Source organism: Pleurodeles waltl, chromosome 5 (assembly GCF_031143425.1).
Source record: "Pleurodeles waltl isolate 20211129_DDA chromosome 5, aPleWal1.hap1.20221129, whole genome shotgun sequence".
Taxonomy (NCBI): Eukaryota; Metazoa; Chordata; class Amphibia; order Caudata; family Salamandridae; genus Pleurodeles; species Pleurodeles waltl.
In genome coordinates, this window is record NC_090444.1 from 1,480,216,425 (window position 1) to 1,480,241,216 (window position 24,792).

The window sequence follows — 24,792 nt, forward strand, 5'->3', positions numbered from 1 at the left end:
TCTCCCAGTTGTATCTGCGGCCCATTCTCTAGTTGGCCTTTCTACAGCTCAAATGTGCCTGCAGCGTTCCATCCTTTTCTCAAAGGCCCACTTCTGTGCTGCAGTCACGGAGGCTGATTAAACATGAAGGGAGAAATGTGTGTTTGGCAGGGGGAGATCAAGCATGCAAAAAGAACAGCATCTTCAGATGACATATATTTGGTCAAAACAACACACAATACCATCCTGAAGGCCTAGGGCAGCACACACCTACATCACAACCATCTTCTACACATTCCTCATGTCCAAGGTGTCAAAGCTAAGCAATGTTGCACTCTACCAGTGCACAAGCTTTTAACATCTCCAAAGTACTAGGTAAACGTTCAGCATGCTCATCCGATACACCATTTTTCTCACCATGGTCGGTCACACACATCATGCTGGATAGCTCATGAATGTGCCTCTGCACACATAATTTACCTATGAACACCAGATTGTACCACACTCAACAGAACAAGGCATGCAACTTATATATGGACTCAAAACTATGGTGCTAATCCACAAGGCCTTTGCACTACTGGTGTGCCACTGTTTTCCATATAAAAAGGGATGCACCGATAGCTCAATGGCCTTGTAAGGAAGCCCCTATGTGTGTACGAAGGCAAGGACAGATGTCTGGAGACACTGCCACATTGAATCTACATGTGATGTGTATTGTATGTGACAATGGGGGTCATTATTACCCTGGCGGAAGGCGGAGAAGCGGCGGTAAGACCGCCAACAGGCTGGCGGTCTTTTTTTTTGTATTATGACCATGGCGGTTACCGCCATGGTCATCCGCCGCTTCTCCATTCCGCCCGCCAGGGTGGAGACGACCACTGGGCTGGAGACCTGAGTCTCCAGCCTGGCGGCCGTCACTATACCACTGGCGGTATTTGGACCCTCGTGACTGCCATAGATTTCATGCGGTTTGAAACCGCCATGAAATCCATGGCAGTGAGCACTATCAGTGCCAGAGAATTCCTTCCCTGACACTTATAGGGGTCTCCCCTACCCCCACCCCGACTCCCTCCCCTACCCCCCCACCACCCCTGCCACCCCCCAAAGGTGGCAGGACCCCCCTCCCCACCCGACCCCCAACATAACATCAGTCATACACACACGACACGCACGCAGGCACCACCAACACACATACATGCACACACACCGACATACATGCCAACATCCACACACACACAGTCAGACACGCACACCTACATTCAAACATACATGCACACATCCATACAGACATACCTACAGACATACACGCACTCATTCCCAAACACACAACACCCCCGCCAGCATACATGCACTCACACACCCCCTCAACATACACACACCCCCAGGCACGCACACAACACACAACACCCTCCCACCCCCCTCCCCTCACGGACGATCGACTTACCTGATCCGACGATCCTCCGGGAGGGGACGGGAGCCATGGGGGCAGCTCCGCCGACACCACACCGTCAACAGAACACCGCCACGGCGAATCACAAGACGTGATTCGCTGGGCGGTGTTCTGTTGGCGTGGCGGTGGAGGTGGAGCAACCTCCACTTCCCCGCCTCCCGCCAGTATGGCTGTTGGCAGCTCTCCGTCCGTAAAAGGATGGAGAGCTGCCAACGGTCATAATAGGCCGAGCGGCAAACCGCCACCACTGGCGGTCGTCCGCACGGCGGTCCCTCAGCGGTCTTGGAAAAAGACCGCCGAGGTCAAAATGACCACCAATGTATGGTGGATTACTCATTCATGTGACACTGAGATGTGTGGATCCACTCCACTATCCACTCAGCTCAATACATGATGGGCTGTGTCATGACAACATGCACAGTCACAATGCAACCTAATGTGTGACATGATGCTGTTTAATGTCTATATATATGTAAATAGGTTCAGGTCAGCATGTTGCACAACAAAATTCAGCTACACCTTCTCATATATGGGTGTATGTGTGCCCCACATGTTATTTGCACAGTTATAGCAACAGCAATGGGTGTTACTGCTCATTATGTGGAGCTGTTTGCATGATATCATTCGACATTCTTAGGACCTTAACTTTTTGAATTGAGTAAATGCATGCATTATGAGAATGTTGTATGGAGATCCCTCATGTCATACCCACATGTCAAGTACTATGAGGATAACATGGATTGTCTATGTTGCAACATCAAACATAGTGTAAACAACATAGGTGTGCAAGTCAAAATCAGTGTTCACATGTGGTATGATGACTTTTGTCCTGACTATCAGAAGTGCTGACTTATGAGCCACTTGCACTGCCGGTGTGCCACTTTTCAAAAGGGAAAAAGTGAAGCACTGGCAGTGCAAGGGGTGCAATGATGAGACCCTTAGTGACAAATTCACATGGTCCCTATTTATTACATGCCCTTAGTTACTGTATTATATGTGTGACACGCTGAGCTGGCTAATGTACCCACATATTCGCACCCTACATACATGTTGTTAAACCCGCACTTCAGGCCCATGTCCTGACTGTCATCACAGTGTGTGTCCACATACATACCTATTGCAACAATCACAAAACGCTTGCAGCACACAATTCCACTAATGCATCACTTTGTTGTACTCCACATCCTCTACATGGCATCTGACATATGGGCAATATCCAAGGATGGATAATGGCATCCAAATTGTCACACATGCAAATATACAACATCATACTCAACCGTTGCAGTACACAATATACATACAGGCTGACACTTACTGGTAGTATCAGGGTCCTCACCAGTGGTGTATGAGGCTGGTCTACCTGCAAGACATGACTTAAGACATAGCAACATGAATGCTGTACTATGCACACCATGTGCAAAAATTACACATCACATGTTTTTCAGAATGGCTTAGGAGAGTCAGTTGTGGGAATATTCAAGTGAGCCCTACAACATGTCTATTTGACAGCCATTGCTATGCCAGGAAAACATGTACAGATATGTACTTGAACTATATGTACATGTTTCAGTTATATTGGTAACTTTTTGTAGAAGACTGTCCACTGGCACTTTTTCATAACCCTAGCGCATTGTTGTGTCACTCTGCACATGCACGACTCAGGACACAGTCATACTATTACAACCTAAACGCATGCGTCATGTTTTCCATCACATGTACCTGACAATGCAACATACCACAGTGGTTAAGCCCTTGATGAAAACTGACAGTTGTGACTGGTAGCCATGTACCCTAGCATCATGAAACATGTGTGTTGGCTTTGTGCCAGTTCAAAATCACCTGGTTAAACACAGGGAAGAAAGACAGGATTATGCCTCTTTTGTGACTTATAATGCATTGCTGCCTTTCTAATGGATGAGGATTGGCGGAGACACACTAGTGGCACTCCTGGCCTTTGTCATGACCTGATAAAGTTGCTCCTATAGCCAACGTTATTGCAAAAGCAAAATGTTGCTAAACAACATATAAGCTTTACATACCAACAGCTCCTCCAAAGTCTACTCCCAGGTGATCCAGGAGATCCTGTTCAATGGAAATTAGATCTGCCCCCCTGGTGCTTCAGTTGGTGGTCTGTCTGCTGAACATCAAAGATCCTGGACAACTGGGCCAGCACCTTGCCCCAATGCAGCTTCCGTGCCTCCATCCACTAGCCCTGTATCACACGGCTACTGATGGCCACCATGTTGGTGGAGGTGGTGACAGACTAACCATATGAACCCTCCCAGTTCCTCTGGACTCATGTTCTTTTCCCTTCCTTTTCCTGACATTTTGCAATGAAAATCCTGTGCAAAAAGTATATACTCCCGAAAAAAACGAACCCCAACTAAACTCAACTACCCCAACAAACTTAACTACCTCAGAGACAAACACCCAGCAATACACAGCAAAATAGACAACAAAATGACAACAGAAGCTGCAAAACATCACTTTCAGGATACAACACAGACAGCAGACAGCACAAAAGGCTCATTAACAACCACTCCTCCTAGCAGCACCAATACCACACAACCTCTCCCAATCACAGACTAAAAGACTTTTCCATGTGTCCAGTAAAGAAGTTGAATTGCATCACTTCCTGAACATGTGCATCATGTTTTGAGGTCTTGTGTCAGTTTTCTTGAGGAATGACGGCCCGGCATGTGTTTTTTTATTATGGCTGACAGGGCATAATGTGTGAATTTTGATGCATGTGTGCGATGCATCATTTTCTTTAAACATGTCTGTTCAAAATGAATGCATTCATTGTTTTTTTTTACGCAAACAGTGAATGTGTTTTATCATGTAAGTTGGTCTGTGGGATGCATGGGAGGAGTGATATTGAGTGCAAGTGTACATGTGTTTGATACAATTTCCCACATGCATCTATCTACCTGTGCACAATATGTATACTGTGAGAGTACATATGTGAGGAAACGTACATTGTGGGTCTTACACAACTCAGTTTGTACATGTCCACTCTTTGTTTCACCACACAGCTTTTGATAGGTGGCCAATGTGTGAAACATGGTCATGCACATGTTACCCTTTACAACAGTATACATGGGGCTTCTTGTGACTCAGACTGGTACATGATCCGCTGACACAGAGCTATGTAGGTGCATGGGTGTGACACTTTATGGTGTGTACCAAGGGCCTGACATCTTGATATAATGCAACATGTGTTCTGTATAGGTTGGAGTGATGTGTCATGCTTGGTATTCATATGATATATTAGTGATTGGAATGTGTCATTCATGTGTGATCAGTAATGCCTACTACAATGGTGTGTTTAGAGATGTATCATCTACTAACTTTGCAATCGTTTATGGGCAAATGGGCAGCATTGTAGCAAAACACTTTCTCTTAGCAATGTTTGACATATTTCCCTATGTAGATACATGTACAATGTATCTACGAGATAAGAGTTGTATTTTTCTCACACAGCATGCCATAGTTTGCTTATTTTCATCTATCCATGCACAAAAAGACCACACCAAGCCTGGCCCACCAAGTGTGGATATGTGGCGATTACTGTAGTGTACAATTGTTTTGACACATACACTTTGAATGCACAATTATTTCACATGTAGTCTTGCAAGGACTTCCCTATTGCAACACAAGCTACATGGAAGGCCTGCTGTGATACAGGGATAGCAGGCGACTCATAAGTGCACCAGTGGCTTTTTCAACACCCCCACAGCCCCATTGGTTCTAGTTTGGGACCGAAATCAGGTGGACTTTCTTGGCAGAGTTTCAGGCCCCTGACTATGTACAGAGTGGATTGATTCCCCCTCTGGGGATTTTGTGCGATTGGATCTGTCATGCTGAAGTAACTTACCAGCACTGTAGTGCACATTCAAGTCAAGAAATCTAACAGCACACCTGAAGTCCCCTGCCCCATTATGTATTGAAGACTTACAAGTTCTTTGTGCCAGCCTTGCCCTATTATGTACTAGGGACTTACAGGTTGGTTGAGTTAGACTTGTGTTATAATTTTCTCAGAATTAGCATGACTATGTGCATATTATGATACTTGATCCTTTTATGCATTATTATATCATTAGTAAGTAGTGGAACAGAGTTATTTCTGCAGACCCAGGGTACAGATGGTGTCAGTTTCCACTTGCATTTGTCACACTTGTCTGAGGTGGCCAAGCACACAGGTGTAGTTAATGGAAATGAGACTGGTATATTTACTGTCTTCCACAATATGTCTCCATAGTAGTTTTGGTACAGTGATTATTTGATAATGTATGATTATTCACACACATTGAAGACAGATTGTGTGAGGTAGGGTTCTAGGTCTACATTGCTGGCACAATTTTTTGAGATTTTCTATGATATTAATCTTCCTTAGCCTCACCTTCCCATCCTTCATGCATGTCATGGTTTTATATACTTGTGAACTTCACAGAAGGCTATTGTGTCTTCTACAGGCTATGCAATAATCAATCAATCAATCAATTAATTTGTAGAGTGCGCTACTCACCTGGAAGGGTCTCAAGGCGCTGGGGTGAGGAGGGTGCTACTGCTCAAAGAGCCAGGTCTTGAGGGGCTTCATGAAGGTCAGGAGGTCCTGGGTCTTGCGTAGGTTGGTGGGGAGGGAGTTCCAGGTTTTGGCGGCACGGTAGGAGAAGGATCTGCAGCCGGTTGTGGTATGGTGAATGTGAGGGACTGTTGTGAGGGCGAGGTCGGCAGAGCGGAGGTGGTGTGCCAGGTTGTGGAAGTTAAGTCGATCATTGAGGTAGGCCAGTCCAGTGTCGTGGAGGGCTTCATGAGCGTGGATTAGGATTTTGAAGATTATCCTTTTGTTGACGGGTAGCCAGTGGAGGGCTCTGAGGTGGGCAGAGATGTGTTTGTAGTGAGGAAGGTTGAGGCTGAGACATGCTGAGACGTTCTGGATACGCTGGAGTTTTTTCTGGAGCTTGGCCATAGATCCTGCATAGATGGCGTTGCCGTAGTCCAGTCTGCTGCTAACGAGGCATGGGTGACCATTGTTCTGGTTTCCACGGGAATCCACCAGAAGGTCTTGTGGAGCACTTGAAGGGTGTTGAAGAATGAGGACGAGATGTCGTTGACTTGCCAGGTCATGGATAGTGAAGAGTCTAGTATGAAGCTGAGATTGCGTGCGTGCGTGGGTGGTGGGTGTTGGGGTCGGACCCAGGGTGGCGGACCACCAGGAGTCATCCCATGCTGACTTTTTGGGCCCAAAGATGCTGCTCTTGGTCTTTTCTGAGTTCAGCTTCAGGTGGGTAGCTGTCATCCAGTTGGCGATGACGAGAAGTCCGGTGTGGAGGTTGTTCTTGGCGGTTGCGGGGTTCCTCGTTAGTATGTGCCATTACATTTGCATGTTTTGCAATTTGAGATGATTGACCACCACACATCTCTCTACACCAGCCACAACATTTATGTAGTGTCTAAGTCACCTCCACATATTGGCTGACAAAGGCATGCATAGGAGTGTCTCACCTGTCCTTCTACATTTGTTTCTTTGACAAGAGCACTCACACAGAGCTTCATTCACCGTTAATTGTCACATTCACTATAAGTGTGTTTGGATTGTGTAACTACTACTGACAGCTATGAGTGGAACATGCATGTCTCAACATGCCTGTCCCCTTACTCACATGTGCAGATTGTCAAGGATTTGTGGATTGATGTGACATTGCTTGACATGAATGCAAGAAGCCAACTGGATAGAGTCAGACAGACCAAGACATTCAGGTATTTTTTCCTCTGTAGTTAAATCTCTGTTAGCCATACATGTGAGTGCCACTGAGTGGTATGTTGTAAGTTGCCACCTGTGATTGTGTCATTCAGACATTGATTTATTACATGGCAGACACTAACCTACTGTTGTTGTTACTGACTACTCTTTTCCTACCTAGGACAAACACCTAAACAGCAGCCTTCACATATATATTTGTGTGTGTCTGCTATCAAATGTCAACCAGACACACTTGTGTGATGTGTGTTGCAATGTAAGATATTTCTACAACAGGCTATGCATACATTTGACACACACATTCATTTGTGCAATATGTGTAGTTGTTTATTGTTCCTGATTGTGTTCATATTTGTTTTCCAACTGTTGTGGCCTAGTCATGCTTTCCCAGATGTGGGTGAGTTGATAAGGTATGTGAAAGTGAAAAGAAGTACTCCAAGGCAAATCTGTGTTTAAGTGATTTATTTACAAAATTTGAGCTCAATGATGATTGCAGTACAGTCCCTCGGTGAAGAGGTTGTGCACAATGTTCTCCCTGCTGGGTGCTGCAGCAGCAGTATTTTGCACTTCTCCATTCACCACTTGTGCATCATTGTCCTCATCCTCCTCCCTGGGGACTGCAACCTGTTCCTCCCAGTGCATATTGGTGCATACACAGTTGTTGTGCAAAATTGTGCATACTGGTATGATTTTGCACACAAAGGGTGGGGCATATAATATTCTTCTGCCAGATAGATCTATGCACCTAAACCTCGATTTGAGGATGCCAAATGTCCTATCCACCACATTTCAGATCCTTTTGTGGGCATCATTGTATGCCTTCCTGCCATCTCTCTGTGGGTTACCATATGGGGTCATGATCCATTGCTGGATCCCGTAACCTTGGTCAGCTGTAATGAAAGGGGAGAAACAGTGTCAGACTTGCATTTATATATGTTTTTCAAACTGACCAACGTGTTTATCAGTGGAGTGGATGATCAGACTTGCATCTGGTATTGTGTGTGTTCCTGTTTACATACATTGTTGTATTTCTGCATGGTGTTGCACTTTCCAGTCATAGCTTGAGCCTCAGGAGCATGGTGATTGTGGGATTTGTTGGGCATGTCAGTTCACCCATGCAAGATATGTGTGATGTTTCAGTTAATTATTTCTTTGTCACATGACTTTTGACCTGCAAAAAAAGCCATGTTGTGTACATGTGTTCCTATTTTGTATGTTGTCTACCTCGAGATGTGTGTAGGCACTGTATGTTGCATGTGCCCCCACCACCTTGTACATAGTACTCCTCCCTTATACACAGAGTGGTTGTAGCAATTTCCTGGCCAGCATGCATTTAAATATGTGGAAATCATGCAAAGTGTGACTGAGTAGCTGGGGATGTCTTGCCATGTATGTGACAAGTTTACATACACCTGTGGCACAGGATAGGGAATGAGCTGTTTTCCTGCACTGCCCTGTATCATCAATAAAGGCCAACAAGGTGCCGTCTCAAGGGTATGTTGGATTTCTGACCTCAACCAGTGCACTGGGAGTACTTCAGCTGCCTAATTCCATTGAAAGCACCCTTGTAACATGGGAGGGAGATGGGTGCTTAGCATATTTTATTGTTTCTGCACAGTAAGGTGTCCCTTACTACACATGTATAATAAATGATGGCAAGTTCCAATTTGAATGTGTGCTGCACTATGCACCACACATAGAAAATGGATGCAGAATGAGAGTATTGGTTATTTGACTCGATGGGACTATGGTGAGGCCACTCTTAGGCTGGTATTATTTGATGGTGCCACCTCAGGTTTCAGATTTAAAAAAATGTGTGGCAATGCCAATATGCAATTTTTTTTAGAGGTGGCATGCCCAATGCCAAACCGATTGCTGACCACTTCCACTTTAGGTGATAGGTGTGAAAGGGCCATCTTTTGGATGTAGTGTCAGGACACATGTGATGTCCTGACACCAACTTTGAAATGCAGATAGGGCATTGCTCCACCAGGTCATTAATAAACGTGACAATCCAGTGGTACAAAGGGCTTGCATATGTGGCAATATATGAGGATGATGTGCATTGAATGTGTGGAGTGCTGCATGTTGCATAGGCCATTGTCATATTGTCCATCCTGGAAACGTTGGTTGATTATTGATTGTGGGAAGATGTATGCATCATGGACGCTCCCTGGATATTTTGCAAGGAGGTTTGTGAATATCCAGAGAGGGCTAAAATAGCCTGCACATAAATTGAGTGTGTGTGTTTACTGTTCCCGAAGAGGTGTTCCGTTGCAGCAGGAGTGACATGTGCACAGTCCATTGCATCAAGCACATGTGGGGACTCAGCAATTTAGTAAAACCCTTGTTTGGTGTCCTGCTGCACTTCCTGGGTATTGGGGAACAGGATGTGGCAGGGAGTGGGTGGATGATGCTGTCCAGTACAATAGGGAGGAAGATCCCACCCACCTGTGCTGCAGTAGTCTGGAATGAGCCAGAGGCCAGCATGTGGAGCACGGCTAGAAGCTTGGTCATGTGTGGTATGGTTGTCAGACCTTGCACTCATACAGAGATGTTGATAGCAATGTGGTGGAGCAGGCGTACAATGGACTCCTGCTTGAGACAGTACAGTCTAATGACATCTTGTTCCCTGAGGGCAAGGATGGATGTGTGCAGATAGAATATTCTCTCCCTCCTTCTGCGCTGCTTTTGTGGCTGTGATGATTGAGGTTGCTGCAGTGGTGCTGGTGGCATATGGTGTTGTCACTGTCATTGTCTCCGGGTGCCGAGCTGTAGCAGTAACAGGTCCATGTTGTCCAGCTGGTTGCCAGAGTTCCTTCTGTGGCTTTTCCTCATATACATGTGTCTGTGTGTCACTTTAACACATGGTCTGACAAGATATTGAAATTTTGACACTAACCAGAGTTATGGTATGCGATTTTAGGTGTGCGTCATTTGTCCGATGGGACATTACTATGTCGCTATCAGGCTAGTGTCATTTTTTAGGAGGACCGCCTATCTTGCATATCATTATCAATGAGAAATGATGCGAGGTTTGGCGAAGCTCCTAAAAAAATGAAGCTAACTCCAGAAAAGTGCCACTAGACTGCTCAAGCTGCACTTGAGAAGTATGGTGCTGGCCTAGCAATGCTTTTGTGGAAATAAATACGGCACGAACTGTTCATAAATGTGGGCCATAATTTCTCAAAAACTACTTAACAGATTTACACCTAATACTAAAAAGCACATTTTCCGAATAAAGATATAGCTTTCTGTCAAATATGTTATGATTCTGTTCAGCTAGTTTATTGGTATTGTTTTTAAAAAACAATCAAAATTGAAAACGATTTTTTTTTTAAATAATTACTAATTACACCATATTTGGCAGGAAGCTAGATCTTGGTCCACATATTATGCTTTTTGTGATTTGGTGTACATATGTTCTATAGTTTTTGAGAATGTAAGGTTAAAAAATAATTGTATATCTGGGGCTGTATGACACATACAGCATATTTTCTTTGTTTGCACCGGGCACACCTTTTAAAAGGTGCGCCAGGTGCACACAAGGAAAATTAGGCATATTAGCATGAATGTGCTACCCCCGGACAACTGCAAACGTCATTCATTCATGTGAAAAACAGAATGGCTGCTTTAAAGCCACTCTGCGTTTCACTATGCAGGTGGCAACCCGTCTGCAAGGGGATGTCTGCAGTGTTCATGGGACCCCCTTCCCTCTCTAGGAGACGCGCATTGATAGTGTGTCTCCTGACAGTGTTTTTGCCTCTGCATCCCCATCTATAGTATGGTGTGGGCACAGAAGAAAAGGAATTCCCTCATCTGCATGGGTCCACACCTCCATGACAATGAGGGAGAACCATCTGGTAATAACACTGGTACTATATGTTGCTCAGCCCAGTTGGTATTACAGAAGTGGCAGAAGTTTGTTGCCCCTTCTGTATTACCAAAGTGCCCTAGCAGGATGCAAATTGTGTGCACATGCCGTTGCGCCCCCAGGGCACTTCTTTAGCAAGACCCCATTACAGTTGGGGCCGCATAAGGCTAGAGAGAGTCCTGCATGAGTGCTAATATAAAATTAGAGCTTTCTGATTGGCCCACGGAGCTTTTGTTTTCCCTTGAGCCATCTCGCCATCTCCGTAGTGAGCACTCTGCTTGGCTGCCAGCAACATCAGAAAGAAGTTCCTCACTGCCATTACTTGAGCCAAAACACAAAAATGTTTAACTTTTGCTGCTTTCTCACAGGACTCCCACAGGATCAAAACAAATGGCAGCCCGGGCTGCATTGTTTAATTAAGGGGACGGGTGCGCAGCCCCACCTCCCCGAGCTATATTCAGCCCCCATTTCCCAAGCCCACAGTATATATATATATTAAGGGGAGGTGGGCCAAGTGGCTACCTTCCCTTATCCTTTAAAGGCGCTGGGCCCCATACCCCAAGTCCATACCTTAAACTGAAATGGGAGCTGCCTGGCTTCCCTCCATGAGCCATTACTGACCCCAGGGACCCCATCCTCCTGTGCCTCCTCATTTGCTGTGTCCCAGGGATCCCACTTCTGGACACAGCAGTCACCCTTCCCATACTGTTGCAGGCATTATGACTTGTGTTTTCTCCCACCTGGTGGGAGCATTTTTAAAACTCCCCCCGAACAGGAGCAAACACAAAGTCTGCTTTAAAAATGCTCCTACCAGCTGGTAGCAGACTTTGAGATCTGTGTCCCTACCAGCACTGAAGTGGGCAAGGAAACAAATCAAGATGTTACTCCCACCTGGAGGAAGCAGCATGAATATCTGATCTTTGTGGGCGGGATCAATGCTATCTCCATTAGCCACAAAGCCAGGTATGGTGGGTGCTCTGGGCCCAAAATAAGCTCTGGGAGAAAGACCACACAGCCCCTCTCACCTTTGAAAAAAATGTGGCCATGGGTAATGGGGTCCACAGGGACTAATAGGGTTGGGGAGGGGGGCCATGCAGCCCCCCCCTTTAAAAATGCATTGATGATTTATTGGGGCACAATCGCTTCTGTAGTGACTATCTAAGGTGAATGGGTTCTTTCTTGTCATCTCCTGGTCTACCTTTTAATTGCTGCTGAATATTCAAAGTCGCCAAATCACCTACAAATTCTGCGCATTTAGCCACACACCTTTCACATTTGTAGTATGCAACAGTGTGCCTGCCATTTTCCAGGCAGATGGACAGTATGTTTTCTTAATAATTGCATGCTTAAAAATGATCAGTCGTTGATGAAGTTGAATGCATGGTTGATTTATATGAGCACAATTTCTTCTGTAGTGACTGTTCAAGACAAGTGGGTTCTTTCTTGTCATCTCCTGGTTTGAGAGCAGAGTCCACTGCTTTTAATTACTGCTGAGTTTGTAAAGGTGCAAAATCACCTACAAGCTACACCCATTTAGCCCATCTCCTTCCATTTTAATAGTAAGCAATGGAGCTGACTCTGTCCTAGCCCTGTGCCAACTCCCTACTATTCACAAGCAAAGGCTGTGTGTAGTGTGGATTGGCTGCCTGTTGAGGGTCAGAGACCAGGTTCTGCAGACAACCCCTTTCCAATGGCCATGCATTGCAAGGGGTTGACTTTACGTATGGCAAATAAAATATTATTTTTTGTTAAAAAGAAACCCTAGCTATTGACTGAAAAAACAATGGTTAAAGTAGTGTCATAATTAGGTTCCATGAAAAGATCATTTTTCGTTGAAACAAAAATAGAAATTCACTAAAAAAAAGGTTAATGTAACTTTATAGTTAGGTGATTATGTCAGTAACAATAATAATATTTTGAACTAAAAAAAACACAGAAATTGACCAGTATAGTTAGCAGAGCTAACCATAACTTGCACCCAAACATGCACTGCTTATAATCTCATATATTACATCACTCATGACATGTTCTATGACATTATTTTTGACACCACTAATCAAATTGCAAATGACATCATTGATGACATCACTGATGGCATAATCCAATAAATATGTGAGTATGTTTTGTAGTTTACATAGTGAGGGGTAACTACCATATTACTTTTGCACCTTTATACTTTTTATATTCTGTATCTAGGTAATGGATGTATGGGGTTCAAAATGCATATGCTTCTAATGCACCATAGGAATGTAGAGGTAATGAACACATCATAAATCTTTGAAATGAGTAATTCTGTGTGCAGATGACAGTTGTCAACTTGTGTCCCATATGTACCAGGCAAGTTTTTCAGTTCAGCAGTAAATGTTTTCCTACAGGGCAAAGATTCTATGAAAAAAAACACTTAGGGGGTCATTCCGACCCCGGCGGTCAAGGACCGCCGGGGCCGGGGATGCGGGAGCACCGCCAATAGGCTGGCGGTGCCCCGCAGGGCATTCTGACCGCGGCGGTTTGGCCGCGGTCAGACCAGGAAATACGGCGGTCTCCCGCCGGTTTTCCGCTGCCCTGAGAATCCCCCATGGCGGCGCAGCTTGCTGCGCCGCCATGGGGGATTCCGACCCCCTCACCGCCATCCTGTTCCTGGCGGTTCCGACCGCCAGGAACAGGATGGCGGTGAGGGGTGTCGAGGGGCCCCCGTAAGAGGGCCCCACTTTGAATTCCAGTGTCTGCTTTGCAGACACTGGAATTCGCGACGGGTGCCACTGCACCCGTCGCACATCCTCCACTCCGCCGGCTCCATTCGGAGCCGGCTTCCTCGTGGGGAGGGGTTTCCCGCTGGGCTGGCGGGCGGCCTTCTGGCGGTCGCCCGCCAGCCCAGCGGGAAAGCCAGAATGGCCTCCGCGGTCTTGTGACCGCGGAGCGGCCATATGGCGGCTCCCTCCAGGCGGGCGGCTCCCGCCGCCCGCCGGGGTCAGAATGACCCCCTTAGTATTGTAAGCAGACTTGAGTTAGTAAACACAATTGTCTCAGCATAACAATTTCTACATAACATAGAAGACTGCCTGCATCAGGTACTAACCTATGTACATTTGCTTCTTTTCTTTCTGTGAAGCTTTCACCTGTGTATGAAACCTGCAGGTAGTGTGATCCTTGCACCTGCAGCCCTTGGTTACTTTAAGTGAATAGTGTCACATTTGCCCAGTGTTGCATAGAGTGTACACTATTCTTAGTAGTTACTTTTTTATATAAAAATGTAGAACTCACCATTGTTACATTCATTATTTGCCACATTAAACAAGGGCTTCCTAAAACATATATGAAGATACAAATTTTATATAAACAGTAATATGGATATGCAATTTTTTTACCACTCCCTCAATATATGCTGAGTTATAGTTTTTCTACTTTATCACTGACATTTATATGTAATCTGCAAATCTGGAGCGCAGTACAGTTTGTTTATTTAAATAAATATTACATAAAAGCTTTAAATAGAAATCTATGACTATGTTTTATGTACTTTACAGATGTTGATGTAGTGATGTAACGGCCGGAAACTATAACTAAGTTATAACCTTAGTTTTTTTTGTGAATTTGTGGGGTTTTAGATGAGAACAGTTTCTAATATTGTGTCCATACGTAATATATAGTTTAGATTGTAATGTTAAAATATTGTTAAAATATTAGTTTTAATGTTATTTGTTTGGTAGCACTAGGCTATAGCTTTTTAACCCAAATTGTTGGAGCTATGTTAATGTTAGATTATTTTGCTCAAAGTACTACTATTCCTAATTTTTTCTTGGTTGTCTTGAGAAAATAGGCAGTGCTTAAAAATGTTTTTTTTTCAGTATTTTGCTTGTACCCCGGTACTGTCTCAGAAGTACTGCAGTACTCCGGAAGTCTAACACAGATTCTTATAGTCTGGAAGAGGTTCTTTTCAGCCAATAGAAATCTATTTTTTATTTTGGATTCTTTCTCTTCTGGTTTTGAGGTGTTTACAGCTCTACCAGGCCTGCTTCTATTTCTTCTCCTATTTTGCTGGAGTTTTTGTTGATAAGGCTCAAGGAGGTCAACCTGCTGTAGCTGCTCCACATCAATTGCAGCAGGAAGAGGAGGAGTTTGCAATGGAGGAGTAGTTGGAGGGCCGGAAGAAATTCAAAAAGTCAGACGTCTTGCAGTTGTTTTCCAATCCAACCAGTGACAAGAAAGTCAATGCATGGCAGGTGACTTGGTGCTTATGCAATAAAGTCATCAGGCAGCAGTATTCCATAGGAGCAACAGGAATTAGAAAGCAACCGTACGCCATGCATGTGACCTGTTTGGTCTGCACTGAAATGAGATAGGAACTGGAATTGGCTCAATTTGATGAGGGATCATCTGGTGCACCTGGGGACATAACACTTGCTGCTATACCATCCATTTCTTACGTTGACACTCAAGCCCAAACATGAACTTCAAGTTCTGGTCCATCCATCAATCCAGCAGCCGGCTCCCGAAATGCTGTGAACCAGCTTCGGCAGAGGTGGAATATCTTCAAGCCATATGTGGAGACTGCAAACTATTGTTGCCACTGGCTTGAACATTGAACATTGAACATTGACTTGAACATTCATCGGGAGCTTGTTATTGCTCATCTCAACATGTTTCTTCATCCCCTGTTGGGTGCATATTTGTTTTAGTTTATCATTGATTCTGTTGACCTACAGTTAAAGAAAAAAAGACACAAAAAAACAAAACACATAAAGACGGAAAAAACAATCCTTGCTAAAACTATTTTAAAATTCATTTTAATAAAGAGCTGGGTATGATCACTAACTTTTCAGTTACAGGTACTAATAGTAAGTGGATGTAATTGAAGAATAAATAAGAAGTTAATGTCAATGCAAACAGTACACTACAAAAGATGTTATATACAATAATTATTACTTTGCGGAATCCTGTCTTCCCTGACCACGTCCACCTGCAGGGTTGATACCGGGCCAGTGGGTACAGGACCCATTAATCATGTATAGCAGCCCTTCGACAACAAAGTCAATTTTGTCTCAGGAAAACGCCCATACTCCAGGACATAGCTTTCACCAACAGTTATGTGTTATAGCTCATGCTTATAAAGCTCACAGCGCGACAAGATCCTTTTTGGGTATAAGATATGTGTGGAGACATCATCTTCAGATTCGCAAACAAAGTATTTTGATTCTATCTCATTTATAATTGATAGGATCCTTTCAGAATTAGAATGTAATAAAACTTCATTAGTTAGCTTCAACTGTACTGAAGGCCCTTTAAAGATGTGTACATTTCTACAAGCTTTTGTATTGTGGAAGAATGAATTGAAAGCATTTAATGAAATCAAAAGTGGAATTATAAATACTATTTTTAAGGCAGCCTAAACTATGGCTTTGTCTTGGAAAGTGGTTTATTGGTAAGGGCAGGTAAGTACCTACACTTAGCAATAGGCCACTAACCTTCACGTAGGTCCAGTTAGGTCTCAATAAATTAAACTCAGATCAAGTAAGTAAATAAGTGAAACACAAAACACAATGAAATCCAAAATATTTTTTAACAAATAGATTATATCGTTATCTTTGAAATGACACCAAAATGAATAAAATCAGATAAGGGGAACTGGAGATATGATTTTTTAAATGATTTTTTAGCACCTAGAAACAAAAAGTGCCAATCTGGTCATCCAGTCTCACCTCGCCCGGCGCAAAGTCAAAGTTTAAGGGCAACCGCAATGGAGCCCTGCTTGGCGACAGCAAGCAGGATGCCTTGGTCAAATGTTTACCTCCGTCCCTATTCTATTCCTTGAAGATTTTCTTCAGCGGGACACAGTCGCCAGTCCGATCCGACCTCCCTTGAGCCCTTCCTCAGAAACACGTCGTAGGAGACCATGGTGAAGATTTCGATGTTCGGACTTAGATGATTTTTCGAGATGAAAATACTTCGACCGGGCCAAACCTGAATCTTCATCCGGTGTCCCTGGAGCACTCTTTGGATACACTTTGCGGGAGTTCCCGGTCAACTTTCCACGTTTGGACTTTTGTGGAGATTTTCTTCAGCGGGACGAAACTGCAAGTCAGGCCGGGTCGCTGTTGAGGCAAGCCGGCTAGACTAACTGCAGTGGTTCTGTCCCTCTATGGAGCTTTTTCCAAAAGTTTACCAATCTTCTTCAAACTTCTGGATCTTGTTCCAGAAGGTCTTTGAAGGTTCTTTAGGAGTCCACAGCAAACCCCAAGGTTCCAGAAGCTCTGAGTTGCTCTTTGAGGGTGCCGACTCCAACTCCCAGAATGCACCTGGCTCGAAGTCCAAAACCACTAGACAGTGGTCAGCTGGTCACTTCCTTCAAGATTTGATGCAGGGGACTCTGGTTCGCTAGTTTTGACCTGTAGCAAACAGGGAGTTCCTCCTTGAACCAGTTGAAGCTTGGCAAAGTGCTTCTTGTGGTGAAACCCAAGTGTACAGCTGGTGCAGTCCTTCAGAGTGCAGTGTCCAGGTGCAGGTCAGGGGTCTAGCAGGGCAGTCCTTCTTCTTCTGATATTCCTCCTTATAGGGTTCAGAGGTGTGGGTGCAGCTCTGCCATCTTTATCCTCGCTCCTGGGTGAAAAACATGGGGGTCCTGGGTATCAAATCCCAGACAGACTCTTTCCCTCTTTGATGACCAATTCTGGAAAGTGTGGCAAAAATCAATCCCAGGGAGCAACATTCCTGAAAAATCCAACATGGCTGAAAGTGATTTTTTGAGGTTAGATCTGGCTGAGCCCACCCACTGGTGTGGCTAAAAATCCTCCTAAGCACACCCCTCTCCTGCCCTCTCCTAATCTAATCAAGAGGGCACCTACTTGTCTGAGGTTGCAGGGTGTGAGGAAGGTGCTGGGCTGCTCCAAATGTCCTTCCCTGTCTTTGAAGACGAGTTTGGCAGCCCTCCCCCTTCCCGCTTCCCCAGCTGCTGAGACAGATCTCCTCCCCCAGGCACATCCTTTGTGTTGAGCCCAGGACACTTCACACCTCATCAAGGCAGCCTTGCCAGGCTACCAGAAGCTGGCCAATCAGAGAAGGGCACTACAGAGCTGAAGTTGGCAACTTTCAGGTAGAGTTTTAAAACTCTTTACCTGAAATAGTTATATTACAGCCAACAATTGTAAGTTGTGGGAGTTATCATAACCATTAATTTAATACCAAACTCAAGGTATCTGACACTTAAGGGGACTTTGTTAATTAAAATAAAGTCTCCCAATTTTGGTCTACGGAGGCCATTCACTACAGTGAGGGAAAAGCAAATTTGACTATTTTACCTCACCAGGGCTTATAAAACATTGTTTATAAGGTCCCTGCTTATAGTTACAAGGCACCAAACCCTAGGGGCACATAGGACACACCTTAAGGGTGACCTATATGTAAATATAAGGTTGTTTAAGACTTTGGAAGTACCTTTAATTTTAAAGGTGAATTTGCATATAACTGTAGTTTAAAAGCAGCCAGCAAATCAGGCCTCTCTTTAAAATGACACTGGGTTCCTCAGCGGTTCACCTATGGGTGCACCACCTTTGCTGGGGTCTCCAAACCTATATGCCCTACCCATATACTAGGGACTTATAGGTAAGTTGACATGTCCAATTATAATTAGCCTAATTTGCATAGTCATTTTACACAGAGCCTAGACCCTGGGACAGGTTAACAGTACCCAGGGCACCATCAGAGTAAGGAAAACACCAGCAAAAAATGAAAAATGGGGGCAAAAGGTTAGAGGGCCTCCGCAATCAGCCATGTTTTTTCACACCCTGCAGTTGTTTAAAATGTAAAAATGAGCAGTTGTCCAATGTTTGAAAAAGTTTAATTTTATATTGCAATTTCTTTTAAATACTAATAACCTGTAGTAGTGTTTCCATACATATTGATATGCAATTCAATTGTTAACAATATTTTCACTTCCTTTTTCCTAAAAATTCTGTGGGTGCTCCATAACATTGGTGACTTTTATCTCCAAGCCAACAATAGATCCATGCATAACTTCATAGCAACATTCTTGGTTGTTTACAGATAGGACCCAATTAATATACGCATGGTAACCGTCTTCCTAAAATCATGGTTTACTATTGGATGTATGTCTCCACCAGCCTCCAAATATTTTTGAGAAATTTAAGTGATTCATAGTCTTTTTGCCTAACATCTCATTTAAAAGTTAACATTAAATGTGACTGTTTTCACATGATTTATTGTTAAAATGAATATTTATTTTTTCACTGGTAAGTTTTGTTTCCACAATTAACTGAACATATTGTTTATGTTCAAGTTTAGCAGTATGGTATTTTTAAGAAGGATTACTTCTTAGTAAATTTCCAAGTACTTTGGGCCTCATTTAAGAGTCCTTTGTGCCACCGGAGTGTCACTTTTAGTGATGCTCCAGTGGCACTGTGCCCAGCTCCATATCTACAAGGCGGTGTTAAGCCACTTCATGTAGCTTATCACGGCCTTGTAAATATGGGCCAACCAACTCAGTCATCTGGGGGCTTATTAAAAATCAAGCGCAGGAGACCACAGTTTTTTTTAATTACTTTGAATTTATGACAATGTCGCACATTTTCAGCAAAATCTTTTTTTAAAAGTGTGTTTTTGTCCTAGGAGGCCCTCTGGGACCCCTGCACCTGAGCTAAAGTCTTGGGTGTCTGTACCCTGGCCCCTTTTTGTTTTTTTTTGCATTTTTTGTTGGGATTTGTCAAGCCGAGCCCCAAGACGGCTGGCAACATTTCCTGGTTGTAATGTTAGCAGCCAATCAGAGCTGTGCATTTCCCTGTTTGAGCTCGTCATTATTCGTGAAGTTGTTGGGGAAGATCCACAGTCCTAGATATACAAATGTATTTTCCCTAGAATATCTCAAAAACTAATGAATGGAGTTACACCAAATAAGCGAAAACGTAATCTGCGTACCAAAAGCTAGCTTTCTGCCAAATTTGGTGCAACTCCGTCCAGTGGTTTGGGCTGTAGTCGTGTCTAATGGTCCAATGGGAATTAACATGGAAATATATATATATATATATATATATATATATATATATATATATATATTTATTTATATATATTTTCTCTACTGGAGGGCGCCACTAGTAGTGTGTATATATATATATATATATATATATATATATATATATATATATAGAGAGAGAGAGATATATATATATATATATATATATATATATATATATATATATATATATATATATATATATATATATATATCCTACTAGTGGCAACCGCCAGTAGATTATATATATATATATATATATATATATATATATATATATATATATTTATACACTATGTAGTTACAGTTAGGACCATGTACCATGTTTCCGTAGGAAAAGCATTTTTTGACTTACCTATATCTTTGCCACTGTCCACTGTTTCACAACAATTCACAAAATTTTCCCCCAAAAAAGTGTTGCAATGATTCTTGTTGTGCACAGAAAGTTTCGGGGTGATCCGTCAAGCGGAGGCTAAAAAAGGTTGCATTTCCCATGTTAATTTCCATAGGATTCTTTAGACAGGACTACAGGCCAAACCACAGGGTGGAATTACACCAAATGTAGGAGAAAGCTAGCTGTCTGTACGCAGATTACGCTTTCGTTTATTTGGTGTGAGTATGTTCAGTAGTGTTTGCGATATTAAAGGGAAAATTAATTTGTATATCTCTGGCTGAGAATAATTTGCTAAATTTGGAAATTTTTCACGATTACACGTGTGCCAAAAAGCATTGCAATGGGCTGACCGCAACCTGACTGCAAAGTGCGAATGCCACTTTATTTCACAGGACACAGTTCCCAGGGATGGAAATCAAAATTGAAAGTGGTAAAAGGGGTACCCTGAACTCAGGGGTGTGATATAGATGCAAATTATGAGTTTAAAGTAATTTTGTGACACCATGCATGATAATTCACACATTTTTGCAAATTATTCTCAAATATGGAAAAACCACAGATTCATTCATACACAAATTCATTCACTCATACATGCACTCAGAGACTCCTGCATCCACTCAAATACCCACTCAGACACTCAAGGTCCCCCTTAAACCCACTCAGGATCACACACCCACTTTCAGACCCACTCAAACACACACACCCACTCACAGATTGACTAACAGAGACAGGCCCTGTGGCCAAACTGCGCTGCCCACAGCCAAAGGACGTGTGTGGCATGGGGCTGGGTGGTTATAAGGGCTTGGATGCAAGGCCTGGCTGCAGGCTGTGCACGGCGGGAGCTGGAATAACTTATAGTAACTAAAATTGCTTTACGTTAATAAAACATTGAAATTCACTGAAAAAACTGAATGTTACAGGGACTTTATAGTTAGGTACTGAATTTACTCGTACAAAACCATAGAAATTCAGCAGTTATAATTAGAGTTCTTTTAAGCAACTATAACTCACGCCCTAAGTTAACTATAACTCGTGCCTTCACCATGCACAGCTAATTACTCCACATATTATATCATTGATGATATCTTGTATGGCATCTTTGATATTATCAATGCAAAATTTGCAATAAAATTATTGATAAGAAAACTGTGCACGACAAAGCTAAAGCCCTCTGAAGAGCCATTCTGAGAAGGCATCAATATCAGTGCTGTACATAGGTATTGTCATCATGTCTCTTTCTCACCCACGTTTGATGGGAACATGATGCGCACATTTTAGGGACTGTTTATGTAATTGTTGACACAAGTCTGCCACATTATCAGTTGTTTAGGAGCATACCTGCATCAGGGATTCCACATGATCAGTATGAATGCATCACACACGAACAAGGTAATTAGAGACGTTCTTTTCAGATGTCATCTACTCAGCATGTCACCTTGCTGCAGAACTCAGCCTTTCTGTTTCCACGGAGTCTGACCTAGAGACCTCATTCCAAGGTAATGGGGGAGGCACTTCTCAGGGACATGGTACTGGCAGATTAGGATTTATCACACCTAGCTCTCATTAGGGTAGCGATTAGGCTCTCTTTGTTAGGAATAGTATATCTTTTGTTTATTGCAATATGTTTTGAGTTTTCATACTCACAGCTCTCATCTTCACATTATCATTATCCTAATCATTGCAATTCATTCATTTTACTGTTGATTGCAGTCTTTTAATTAAATATATTCAAATTCTCCTGCATTTCCTTACTTACCTATTTGTGAAAACGACTTCTTGCTAATGAGAGAACGGGTAATTTCCATTCCACCACAACTTCCCTGAGAGGTTTCATCCAGAGAACATGTGTTAGGCTGCCAGATATCACCTTTACTGCCTGAGTTTTGATGAGGTACTGCTTGTGAGCCAGGAGGGTTGGGCCAACAGTTGCTACTTGTTGTAGGAGTGACTCAGTCACCTACAAACAGAAGTGCTGTCACCACAAAACCAATAGTCTCATTAAGGAGCGAGAGTCCAACTACGATAATATGTGATTATTTAGCTGCAGTGTTGTGTGCGTGGGCTGTTTTGTTTGTGAGATCAGGTCAAACGAAAACAGTGCATCAGCTCTCCAGGCATGCCTGTTTGACTGTTCCCTATGGTGATGACTGCAAATCTCCTACATAGAAACTCAACCTGGAAAAACAGAAAAAGGTGTAATCATAGCAAACTCCCAATGTGTTTTCTACTACACAGTTCAAAAGCTAAAAAAGAGGAGAATCGCTGAGGCTATCACTACATCCTTACTGTGTGGATCAGCGAAGTTGTTCCTGAACCCAATCTAAGCAGAGGCATGAGCTGGAATGTATCAATGTGCAAGGCTGTTTTTTAAGCCTGAATGTGTAGAAAGACTCGTGGACATCCAGGGACATTTACAGGCCATTTCTGCATAAGCGCAGAAGTGGACTTTGCTTGGTAAACAAAGTTGTCATGAGACACTATTAAGTTACCTACACAAGTTACCACTCACAGTGGGCAAAATGTCTTTGATATTGCCAGCCATCTGTAACGTTGGTCCTATTTAACAGAACAAATTACCAGACATCTTTATGCTGTACTTGAGGAAACAGCTCTTCAAATGAATGTGAGCCTGACTTGTGGACAACTGTTAAAATGATTGTGACCTTTAATTAACTCTCACAGAGCAGATGATACACACACACTCATTTCAGCAATCTGTGCTGTTAGGGATACTGGTTACAAAAGCATAAAAGGAGTTGTTCCATGTTCGTTATTCTAAGTTTCAATTTCACAATACATTTGCAAGGCTCTGTCTCCTGAATATTATGGGTCCTCTCATTACTGTAGAAAGTTCTGCTTTATTTTATGCTGACAGTTTCACTTGTTCATATCAGAGTGATGAGAACACTATGCCTCTTTTCATGCTTTAATATTTAATACACTAGAATATTACCACAATTATTTTTTATTGCCTCGAAAAATTATAATAGTGGCAATTAAAAATGTTTTATTGACTCCTTCTGAGCATAACAAGCGTGTTCACTGATTGACGGATCACAGGTGGGGTGACAAGTAGCCCGCAGACAAAAGCGTGAACAGGAAAAACCCAGATCAGACAGCAGCACCACTATAGTTGTAGGAGATTAGCCCAGAGTAAAACACATTTGGCATTGCCCAAAACACCCTAAAAAAGTTAGATGCCACATGAAATTAGAAACACTCAGTCAATCAGAACTCCACTCTCACACAACATGCAGTGATCACTCGCTCCCCATCCCGGACATCTAGACATTTCACCTACTGTCCCACATTATGTCCGCAAAGTCAAGACCCACCTGCACACTTTATGAGATGGTCAGATTTATGACTCTTTGACTTGGCCCAGATTCTTTTCTCTAAAGAATGCTCAGAACAGTTTTATGACCGTTTGAGAATTGTACATAATGGCGCTCAGAACTCTAACTTTGAGAGGCCGCGATCAGACCCCAGCTATGTACTGCTCTCCTGGCTGCTGTGTTTAGTTAAACCACCTGTTCCTGTTTTGCCAAACGCCTCTTGTCTTTCATTTCTTTAAGGTAAATCCACAATTGAGCAAGATTGTTCTAAACCTGTGTGGAAATAATTTGATTAATTTCTTTTGATAACTCAATCAACTGTGAAATCATGATAATATCAACAATTATACTTATTAATGGGCACTACCATATAATGAGAAGGGCCTCAGCATGTGTTTATTTTTATAATGTTCACAAAGCGCTGTCTAATTTTAATCCAGAAAAAAGATTTTAGGATTGTCGGTATCAATGGAAATGGAAATATTGCTATTCTTTATGGAAATCGTAAGTAAGGCCCTTATCAATAAATGCGTTGACACTGTGAGACTGGTTCACAAATCATGTATGTGCATGGAAAGCAGAACTACACAAAAAGATGCTTAGGTGCTATTACATGTTACATGCTTAGGTACTATTACATGCCTTTGTGAATCAGCCCCAAGGTTTCCAACTCCCTATCAGTAAAAGTGCAAAAATGACATTGGGGGTCATTCTAATCTTGGCGGGCGGCGGGAGCCGCCTGGCAAGCGGGAACCGCCAGAAGACCGTACCACGGTCAAAAGACCGCAGCTGTCATTCTGAGTTTCCCGCTGGGCTGGCGGGCGACCGCCAGAAGGCCGCCCGCCAGCCCAGCGGGAAACCCCCTTCCACGAGGATGCCGGCTCCGAATGGAGCCGGCGGAGTGGAAAGGGTGCGACGGGTGCAGTTGCTATGCTATGCAGACACTGAAAATCTTTGTGGGGCCCTGTTAGGGGCCC